This window comes from Cupressus sempervirens, chromosome 4 (assembly GCF_028749045.1).
Source record: "Cupressus sempervirens isolate cs-2001-9-10 chromosome 4, ASM2874904v1, whole genome shotgun sequence".
Lineage (NCBI taxonomy): Eukaryota > Viridiplantae > Streptophyta > Pinopsida > Cupressales > Cupressaceae > Cupressus > Cupressus sempervirens.
The window spans coordinates 674752209-674764259 of NC_143121.1; the positions used below are offsets into that span (position 1 = coordinate 674752209).

The 12051-nt window shown below is 33.7% G+C and overlaps 1 pseudogene; it reads right to left on the reverse strand.

Annotated features, from left to right (window-relative positions):
* Nucleotides 1-2350: 2350 nt before the first annotated feature.
* The window catches only part of LOC149563060 (AP-1 complex subunit mu-2-like), a 30933-nt pseudogene continuing 21232 nt past the window's right edge, over nucleotides 2351-12051 (reverse strand).

Here is a 12051-nt window from a genome sequence, read left to right on the forward strand (position 1 = left end):
ATCAAATTAGCAATACAGTCGATCTACATTGCATTTGGACACTTGGTTTGAGGTTCATCTCATCGATTCCCATTCATCATAGGATCTTTATTTGATTAGACCTTGATAAAAAGCATTGATATTTCTTGAGCCCCAAGCCCAAATCATGCAGGCTTCAATCTCCACATATCATAAAGCCTAGCACTTGCATCAGCTCTCGGATGGTGTGAGAATGCTCAACTCTATATACAAGCTTTATGATATGTGGAGATTGAAGCCTGTACTATTTGGACTTGGGGGTTCAGAAAATCTCAATTTTTTCTATTGAGGTCTAATCAAATAAAGATCCTATGATGAATGGGAATCGATGAGATGAACCTCAAACCAAGTGTCCAAATGCAATGCAGATCGACTGTATTGCTAATTCGATTGTTCAAGAATCATCTTTGTCCTATAGCCAATTGGATGGCCTGATAATAATATATCATGAAATAATGGAAGGAGCACCAATAAGACACCATCCTGCTCAAATATAAGATGTGACCAAATGAAGTTACGTAGGGTTTAAGAGGTTTGATTTTGTTTGATGTTGGAGGTAGTTGAGAATGGCTTAGCTAGAAGCTTCACCTCCCTTGTCTCCTCCCTTTGCCTCACTCCTTCTCAGGCCTTAATATGTCATACTTATGTTGCTTAATCATTGAGTACTGACAATTTTTCTAAAATTGATTCCTTACATTTCTCTTTTCAAAAGCTTTCTTATAAGGATAAACTATGATAAAAACAATCTCTTGAACATGCACACAATTTTTCGGCTATGGTGCACTAGGAATGTGCAATATATATTTTGTGCACTACACTATCATGTAGTGAAACTGATTATACAAATACAAATATAGAAGTAGTGAAACCATGGAAGCAAAAGCCAGTAAAATTGGGAAGGTTCAATGAAAACAAATATTATGAAGAAGGATTGCAATGATGTGACATTAGATTGAATACATCGATATATGTAATTGGATCAAAAATATCTTTGGATATTAATGCCAGTAAAGCATCATCATAATTTTCTAAGATGTGCATATTGATCTCATCATTTTTTATTTAATTAACATTACTTGAATGATTTGAACAAAAACTTACACAGAATAATAAAACTACTTTGATTTTTAATCCATGTCACTTAGGTAGAAGAAAAACAAAACAACTTTCTTTTTTAATAATATGTATAGCATACCTGAAATGCACCTGTAAAGCCCCATCTCAGTTGATTTTTTGTCAATCATGGGATGACAACAAAAATTACTGGCATAGTAGGTCTGTACTTAGCAATCAACCTAGGGAAAATAAAACATAAATATTGTGCTGAGAATCAGAATTTGTAGATGTGTTATCTGTATATCAAAAAATCAAATTCACATTGGCATGACAACAGATAAATCTAGAATTGATGAAATTGCCTGCATTATGAGCTAATGATTATGATAACCAAACCCCAATAGTGGCAAAAATGAAACTAAATTGTAACTTATCACCAATTTCCCAAATTTGATAGTTTCAAATGTCCAAGGAATATATAATGTAGAATAAGAAAATAATTACTTTGCAATTCGTCTGGATGTTGTAAATATTGCTATGATAGAAGCTTTCACTTTGATTGCTGCACTTACCTAAAATTATCATACAAATACTTCTATTAAATTTATATCACTTTCCACATATCAAACGAATAGTAAATTACAACCAACATTAAAATTCATCTGTAAAAAAAACCTGAGTCATGGCAAAAGGAATTAAAATAATTTTATGTACTTACGACAGAGGTTGAATGCATTCCAACTGAGACATCGATTCACTTTGACATTTGAGAGTCTTCTTAAAATAAACAGCCTGATTGTACACTTTCTCTGCTTGCATGAAATAATTAGAATATGTTATCTTTTAAGTAGTTGTTCATATCATAATATGATATCACAATACATATATTTAGAGAAGGGGGAGAGAAGGTTATTGGTTGACCTCAATTCTGATGATCAGTGGCTGAAACAATCGATTGTAACTAATCTCTATATCCTCCCACCCAGTGCTGAAGCAAAGTTCATTCCAAAGATTTTTTTTTCCCTTAGAGAGTAAACTAGGTGAGATCAAGAAACTACGTTTGAAAGCAATCAGAATATATAAAATAAAGAATGATGAACACAGCAAAACCAAATTTGTGATGGGTTTTTAACAAGACACGGCTGTTAGGCAGATAGTCAAATAACATCCTTCTGCTTGATCCTTCATTTAGAAACTAAAAGCAACTTAATAAGCCATCAAAATAATCAAATACCACATTCTCTCTTCTTTACAACATTTCTCAGTTATCACTAGTCTAGATCATTCTTAGTTCATATTCACCTGTCGTTGTAATGTACCTCACCCATGGAAATGCTTGATATCCACTCTTTTCAATGATTTTCAGATACTTGACCTACAGTAAAGAATTGCAACAAAAGAAAGTTGTTATAAAGTAGCAACCTAAATCTAAATGAACAAAATGTAAATTCTCAACCATTTATTCAATGCATCAATTTACTTGTGGAGCTAAATATTTAAAAAGCATAATGATTTTCACTGAGGCCAATATAAATATAAGCAATGAGCTTGTTCTCATCAGAAATATAGAAGTGAACACATAAAAGGGTCCAACACTGTGATGACTTTTATGGAGTCAGTCCAAATCGACCTAAAATGACTCAAATTTCATATAAGTTATAAATCATGGTAATGAGCTAATGATACTCACAAAAGCAATAATCTACATTTGTAAACTAAAGTTAAGAAATGACCTGAATTCCTGATACAATAAAATTTGGTATCTCAAATTTGACATGAATAGGCGCCCACTTTTCTGGGGTTTCTTCTTCAGTAGTTATGCTAGAAAGGCTAAATTCAACCCTCAATATGTATTCATGAATCAAAACCCACATAATAAGTCAATCAAGAAACTAAAACATGAAGGTCCAGAACCATGGTGCTATTAACCATCTTTGAACAAGAAAACCAATGAAAGCTGCAAGATACCTTTCCACCAAGAAATGATTTTATTTTCCAAAGCAAAGCATCCCTCTCTAGGGAGTATGCGGAAGTACCCATTGATGTGTGTACATGAGGTGTAGATACATCAGCTAGTACTAGCAATTCAATTTCAACATTTGTTGTCGTACTACAAAGTTAAAGAAAACCATGAGAAAAATTAGCAAATAAACAAAAATATCAGTCATACTTAAACCGTTCCCTGAAGATAACATGTTAGAAAGATCTATCCAAACAACAGATAAATCAGATCTAAAATAGGCATACATAAGCTAGAGAGATAATTTGAAACCTATGATCTTTGTATTGGTTGCGTGCTCTCACCAAATATTCTACCTAGCTTCTTGAATGCTTTTCTACTTGAGCTTCAACCCATATCAATGGCTTTACCTACAAAGTAATAAAAACATATGATATGAAACCTACTTTAGAAGGATATCCTTCATAACAAAACTTCAAAGATTTGACAACAACTGTGTGCTAAGTCTATAGTTCATAAGATCAAAAGTCCCATCATGAGGTATGAAGGATATAGTTCTATCATTTTCAAAATGAGCAAGACGAATGCACCTGACAGAAGAAATAGAAATTAACATATGCCTTTTCAAGGGAAAAAAAAGACCAAGTACAACATCAAAGGAATTTGCAAGCACTTTAATATAAGATAAAATTGATAGTTTAAGGAATTGAATAAGAAAATGAGCTTGATTGCATACTGATGAAACTTGATGTCATCCAAATCAATTACTTTACCCTTTGATGCTTTTCCTTGAGCTTCTAGTAGCACCCTGTCATTGAGTCCAAGTTTGCATTCTGGCATTCCGCTGAAAAAAAGTGAATCAAAATACACTTGTCATTAACAGCTAGCTATGTAGCATTTCAGCAATCATGCTAAAAGTACATTATAAATAAATAAAAATTAGAAACAGCCACATTTTGCACAAAACAAGCTAAATTAACCATGGAACACAATCAATAATTCAATGCCAAATATTAAATCAAAAGTTATAAAGGTTGAATACTTATGGCATATATATAAAACAAAGAAATCATTAGTGTTCAAACTACTTCCAACACTCAATAATTATATAAAATGTCTAAAGATATATACATATCAGTATTTTATTCTTTTTTTATAATTTTTCATACTGTTTTATATCCAAGATCGGTTGTGGGGATCCAGCTTCAACCTTGATATGGCAAGGGCACGGGTGTCTTGACCAAATTATTCCAGATACATCTATTACAGACCCAGGGAAGGCCTACAAACTGTATGAATTGGACCTGGTCTAGGTATGGGACCCAGTGCAGCATAATCTAAACTTCAACATTTGGTCATTATAATTTGAATTTTAATCTGTCACTCTAAACTCTCCAAGAAATTGGACTCTATTCAATCATCCACCATAGTTCATTATTCTTCTATATTTTCTTTATTCTCGCTGAAGCATGTAATCTATTGAAATGCAAGTATCCAGCAACGAAGTTGGTTGTCTCGTGACCAAAAAATTGTTATTTATTAAATCTTAATAATGAATATGAACATAATATTTGTACTTATAAAAGTTGGACAATTTGTAGATTCTTTGTCTGATGGTAATTCATAATTCTACCATGTAAAAATTAACACAAGATGTTTATTATCTAAACTCTCATGTGCCAATCTCATTCTCATAATATATGTCTATTCATTTAGCTATGTATAAGCATACATGGGCCTTTCAACTTAGAAAATGGGGTTTGTCCTATTTCAAGGCGTTCCACAAGTAGGGTACATATTTAAGAAAATAGGTGTACAGTAACATTATAATGTTCTCCATGAACCTAGCTAGAGTTTATAGTGTTTCAACTTAGCAGAGATTATGGGAAATAGTTCCATGTTTCCTCTCTATAGTCTATTAGTTTTATTTCTAAAAAAACTCAATAATAATATTATGCATGGGGTAGGAAAAAACTACCTCAAGTAGGCTCTCATCTTCAGCACTCCAACCACATCAGATCGCACTATTTGCCCATTGCTACTCACAAGAATATTTACACTTTCTACTACATCCAAAAAGACCTTTAATAACAAATTAAAAGTACAAAATTAGTTAAATATCAATTGCCATATTCAAGCAAAGCACAAAGTTAAATCTAGATTAGCCTTCAACCTCATTTTTTTTGTATTGTATTCCTTCACTTCGCTAGGAAACTGCATTTGTAATAGCCATTGGAGGTCACTAAGTGACTTCCATCCTGTAATCATCCATTTTGATGAATTCACTAAGAATCTTTGCCTTTGTATATTGAGGGTACCCGAAATCCATTATTTCATCTAGTAGTTCATACTGCACAATGGGAAATAAAAGTGGTGAAATGATATACACATATTTTAAATTTTAAGTTCGTGATTAAATATTCTCAAATAGTTCATTACAAGGAATTTTGAACCCTTGACCCTCTGTGGCTTAGATTAAAAATAGATGTGTACACTCACAACAATGACAAAATTGTCTCTCAAAGACTCTTCTTCTAGCTCTTCAAAATAGTGCTTGAATACCTGCAAAAATAACACATATGACAATCCAAAATGAAACCTAAAGTTGACATGTGAATCAGTTATTGCAACACACTAATCATAGCAAAAAAAAGAGAGGAACATTAACAACTCTTGATTACTATAATAACACCTAAATATGCATGCAATAGCTACAAATAAAAGAATTCTATTCATACACTAGAATCATTGGCTCTACAGGTTCAGTAAGTTCCCTAAATGTAGTGTTCCATTTAATAATTGAAAATAGAGCCTCGGACAAGAAATAAATTGTGAATGAGAAGTGTAGATAGTTGAACTTACATCCACAACTCGATGTAAAAATAATAGTAAGATAGCTGCATTAGAGTTCTATCTTGATGCTGCCATAAGGTAGATATTGTTATGTTGTATGAACATGTAAGTCACCCCATTATCATAGAGTATTGGATTTTGTAATGTGGGATCACCCTATCCATGTAATTCCATCAAAAAACTTGTCAAAACACATATGTTGAAACCATCCTCACACATGGCCAATTCAGCCTTATAAGAGACAAGATATAAGAGAGGGCAGTACATTTTAATGAATATATTCATACGAGACAATGTAATTTATGTGAAATTGGCCAGCTAAACATCTTTAACTTTTAAGTAATTTGCATACCTCTATGTAAATATTCCATATCTGAGAAGCTTCTTTGTACAACATTGCAATTTTTAACTTCATGATGCACATAGCACAGATGAGTCAACAGAAACTATAGTTTCTTGTGTTCTTTCCACAGTTTTAAAAGAGTTCTTATCGATAGATCCATGTAAGAATTTTATTCCTCTAAAAATGATTTTATTACCATTTTTAAAGAAAGTGGACACAAACTAACTAAAGAATCTTCAAATCGAGGACTGGGAGTTACATTGATGAAGAGCCTTCTAATATCCCCTTAAGGAACCCTATTCAACTTGAGGATTCAACAACGTCTTGGAATCCACTCAAGGAACTAGAGTTCAACTCAAGGATCAATAAGAAGTCCCTGACTTAGTAGATCTCTTCCACACACCATACCCACAAATTCACTTCCTACCTCATTACCACAATCTCTTATTGTATCAATTTCCTTCTAGGTCACCTAGTGTACCTAGCACCTCCATCATACCAAAATCCAACTCTGACATCTCTTAATGACCCTAAAACCTTAGATCATCTCATCATGGCCTATCTACCATGCTTCAACTCTTCACCAGCTTCCAACAACCCATCTATCACCATTTCCTACTTTAGCCCTTCTAGGCCTATCTAGTAGCCCTATCCTGCAACAAATTGCACTTTTCTCTCTAACTCCCCAAACAACCTAGTGACTTAGTCACCTTTTCAAATACCCTTTATGGTTTTCTTCAAACCTTGCAAATATCAGTTTCTCAACCTATGACTGTTGCACCTTTCTATGGCTATCACTACAACAATTAGGCCTAATTAGCCCTTGCCTAACAAAGCAACTATGCTTTGCACACACACCCAACTCTCCAAACCTTGAAATAGTCTTAAGGAATCTAATAAATGATAGGATTCCACAATTTTTTTGACCCTCCATGCATTTCTAGACACCTTTTCATCAAACCCTCCCTTTAAGGGTTTCTAGCTTAGGGCTTCCTAGAAAAGACCCTAAATCAACTCATAAAACCTTTCTATTGGCTCAAACAACTTTAAAAATACTCCCTAAAATGTTTTCAACAAAAATTTATCCATTCCAACCTCCATTTTCTCATATTCACCATGTGGTAACTTGCAAATGCACCTTCATTGTTTGGTACAACAGTCACCCTGTTGTTCTTTTCTTTGTTCACTGTCACCTGCATCCTCCTGCATTAAAATCATAAAAACAACATATTAATACACTTAAGTGCCTCTCCCACAAGTTATAGTCCATTCACAAAAAGTGGGAGAGGCTTGTCTCCATTAATGACTACAAAACTGTGACAATCAGTCACATTCCCTGTGACAACAGAGATTTCAAAGATAGTTTTTTTTATTTTTAAATAACTTACAAAGTCCTTGCCAAGAGTTAACAAATAATGAAAATATTTTCAAGGAGAAACAAGATTAAATCTTGAATATAAAGAACTTTATTGGATTACCAAGTCGAATCTTGCAATTAGGAAACTGTCACTGTGACAGTGAATAGAAAATTTCTTTGATTTAATTATTTTCTTGTTACATACACCTCTCTTCAACTTCTACCCTTGTGTCTTATAAATTCATTTCTTTTTTAAAAATTTTCCCATCTAACTAACTCATAAAAATGAACTAAAGCCCCCTTGGACACCAACTACTCTTCTAACTATCTTATGACAGCAAATAGACAGTTTTTATAACTTTTTTAACATCATTACCTTTGATTATCTTTTGTGACCTTTTCTCGGCTAAAGACTTATGAAAACTATAATGTCATTCCTAAATGACTCTAAAAGACCTTTTAAAACACTCTTCACACACCTATAATCTTAACTAACCCCATTCAAGCCTAAGTTGGCTTATGTTGCCAATGTTGGCAATTTTACAAGATCTTGCACTTTGAGTGCATTTTACATCATTTAGAGGCTTTAATAGCCTATTACATCATGTAAACACTACCATCCACCCATAAGTCTTCCTAGGACACCCTAGTACTTCAAATGACCCCTTACATCATATTGACTCCCTATTTGTGCCAATTTGCCTATTCTTGGGAATACCTTACATTTTGTCAACTTTGTGAATTTTTTTACATTTAATGGCTTTAATAGCCATGATTCATCATCAAATAACTCAATAGGTCTCCATTAGGCATTGATTGCCCTTGTACCTTCATTATCTCCTACATAGCTCCTGGTGTACCCTGTAGGTTCATTTTTTCTTGGGTGCCCCTGCACCATACATGGATTCAAATGAAGGATCGGTAAAATATGGATAGGAAATTGACAAGTATTAACAGTGATACCTCCTTTACTGCTTAGTAATATCAAAAGTGAGGTTCACCACTAAGTATGTTCGTTAAGTGGTGGTGGTGATGGTGTAGGGTCCAACAAGGTTCAAATAGCCACTAGGCCATTGTCATATTAGGCTTGTGCCAATTTGCTCTCAGGGTTGAGCCTTAACTTTGTTAATTATGGATGAGGTCCCCCATTTGTGGCCTCACCAATCCATAGCTCTAGGTCAAAAGAATTTTGCTTGGGGTTGGACTTTGTGTTGTGTTGTGTTAGCATCACTAATATGATCAAATCCTAATTCCCTTTGCTTAAAATAACCTCTTCCAAGCAGCGGCATATTCAGATAACACAATCCCAAGGTAGTGTTGATCAAGGATTTCTCTAGTTAATTATGATAATCGTATCATTGGTGATAACACAGTCCCAAGACAGTGCTAAGATCCAAGGATGCAATAAAAAAGCTACAAGATTAGAACTTCTCGACAGTTCAAAGCATGAAGCCTTAGATGCATAGGACAACAGTCTAAACATAGGACAAAATAGAGAAATATTTAGTATCTTATTGAGCTTCACTTTGTTTCAAGAATAGTTTAATATTCTCTACTAAACAGAGCCAACCACGTGAAGGTGGAAGCTCATTTGGCCCCACCCCCCTCCCCCTAACATCACTCTACATTCCTTATTAACATCTAACATTCATTAATTCTGTCAACCATTAATAAAATGTAACATTCAATCAATATCACATGATAACATTCATTAACACATTAGATTCATAAACATGCAACATTCATCAATATTTTGCATTAACACATAATTCATGAAAATTCATTAGCACATAATTAAATTCATTGAGACATAAAATTCAGTCATTATCAATTAAGGTATGTAGATGACAATCATTTCTTTTTTTTCTTTTCTTTTTTTATTTTTTCTATGTAAGCTCTAAGAGGAGCATTAGTGTCATCATCAATTCCCCCCTCATCAGTTGTTCTTTTCTCTGTTCTTGATGATCTCAAATTCCTATGCTATTACAAAGGGGGGTCCTCTACAATAAAAAATAAAAGAGTTAAATTAAAAATAATTTATTATAATTGTTACAAGTATTTAATTATTTTAAATAACATAACTATGGTGCTCTTTACTTGATCTGACCACATCATTTTGTCTGGACTCAACATCAACATGCTCATGAACATTGACCCCTCGATCCTCTACAACTGCTATACAAAATGTTACGTTAATCCAAACACCAATTGCAATTACATATAAAAAATTCAATAGAAAATGTATGCCTCCACCACTGGGATGCACATCATGCGAACCTTCAGCATTCACAGATTATGTAGAAGGATTATCAGGTTGCATTCCAACATCCTACACATTGTTATCATTGCTTGCTTAAAATAGATATACTCACTTTATATTGGAACTTAACATCAAATAGACTAATTGGTAAAGTATTCAATTTGAAATAAATTTCATTTAGCTATTATTAGAACCTTCCACATTGATTTCATCTTGTAGCCATTCAGCCACGACTCTATAGCCTTGTTGGAAGCCAATTCTCTTATCCTCTTCTGTGAGGCATCTCTTGAACTCTGAGCCCTACATAAAATGTGGTACGGTGAATTTTACTTGCACTGTTTCATCAACCAATGGAGGGTAGTTAAAATATCAAAAGGAAATACAAAAGTTGCAAAAGTTGAGGATCAGGAGCATAGACAAGCTAGTCTATCCTAGCATTTTCCATCACAATATATAAAAAATTTGATACAATTTTTCATTTACTAATACTTACAACTCATGTTTGAAGTTTCAAAAAACCACCAGAGCCGAGCTTGTGTGTCCCGTGCTTTTCTAGTCTTGCCTTTGTTGCCTTTGATGTGTCAGGCAATCTATGAAAAGTTTGAAATATGTTAGATAGTATAAATATAGAGGTTAATTAGTAAATAATTACATTCTCAACAGTATCACATACCTTGGTGTACTCTCTACTAGTGTAATTGCATTTTTCTTGTCAGCTTTATACTTTCCATCCAAAATCAGAGCCTACCACTCAGCCTCAGGAACATAGGGCAGACGCTCGTACCTAGGGTTATCTTCTAATTTTTTTCTGTACTAGTCCCTAATATACTTCAAACATAAACTAGCTTTTTCAAGGAGCTTGTTTCTCTCGAATGCATGAGGTCCAAAGAGTTGGGTCATGCTCTCGATAAGATCATCCTTCAACTTTTTGTCTTGGTTATTCCACCTTTTAAGTAAAAAAAAACATGTTAGACTCATAAATGAAGTGAAGCCACCTTTAATATAGTTCAAGAAATGGATGAAAAGGAAAACTATTCTATCAATGATATGAAATCAAAATAGTGGTTTGGGGTTTTAGTTAGGATATGATGTTCTACCAAGTATGCATGGTGGGCCCGAATATTTGCAAACACTCATCACCAAGTTTTTTCAAAAAACCATCATTCCCTACAAAACAATCATGGGATCATTAGTCGATGAAGAGTGATCAAAAACTAAATTACTATTATATCACAATAGAATAATAACTTTAAAGTACCTAGAATTTTGGCTACTTTTAATCGAATGCCTTCATCATCGCTGATGATCAATATGACATCCTTCACCGTTCTCGTACTAGGAACATAGGAACATCCAGGAAATGATGTTGCAGCTCCTAGTGCAAAAAGTTTCATAAATTTCATAAGTTTCATAAGTCTTTGTCATTAAGTATAAACACATAACAAAAGAGAGAAAAAGAGGGATTTTTGTACTAGTAGATGGTGCAACATTCGATGCCTATAAGCTGCATGTTGTCGACTCAGCAGTCGAAAAGAGATTTGTGGTTGTCCTGGATGGAGGAGGTGTCATCATAGGATCTAAAGCTGAAGAATAAAATTGTTAGAGCATGCATAAATATAGAACACGTGGACTAGCATGGAAAAGATTGTTAGAGCATTAAAAAAAAGGATTGTTCAAGCATGTATTGTCAATGATTATGATAATTCCTATATATATTCAGTGGAAAACACAAGTGGGGAATGGAACATGCGATCTACCTGAACCACCTACACTACCCTCATCATGGGAATGGGGCTCAAAATCATGCAAAAAACTCTATAAAGACAATGCATCCATATTTTAATTAATGCCATAAAAGAGCATAACATAAAAACCATTATTGAACTCTTGTTATAATTAAAAATTTCATTAATACTTACTTTTAAGGTTTCAGAGGTGTGCAACAATTCAAATGCACTATCTTTTATTTCCTGAGTAGTAGGCTTAATGGTTGCCAAACGTATAACTTGTTTGCCAATTTTCTTTAGCAACTTTTTAATTGAACCGATCGGATCATCAGTCTCTGATAAATCAATATAAAAAGGGTCCTCCTCAAGGGCAGGCTGCTCAGGGACTGCAGGTTCCTTTCCCTCCCTCTGACCACTAGCCCTCTATGACAACAGTAGTATTAGTATTATCAAAATTACTCCAAAAAAATGAAGAAA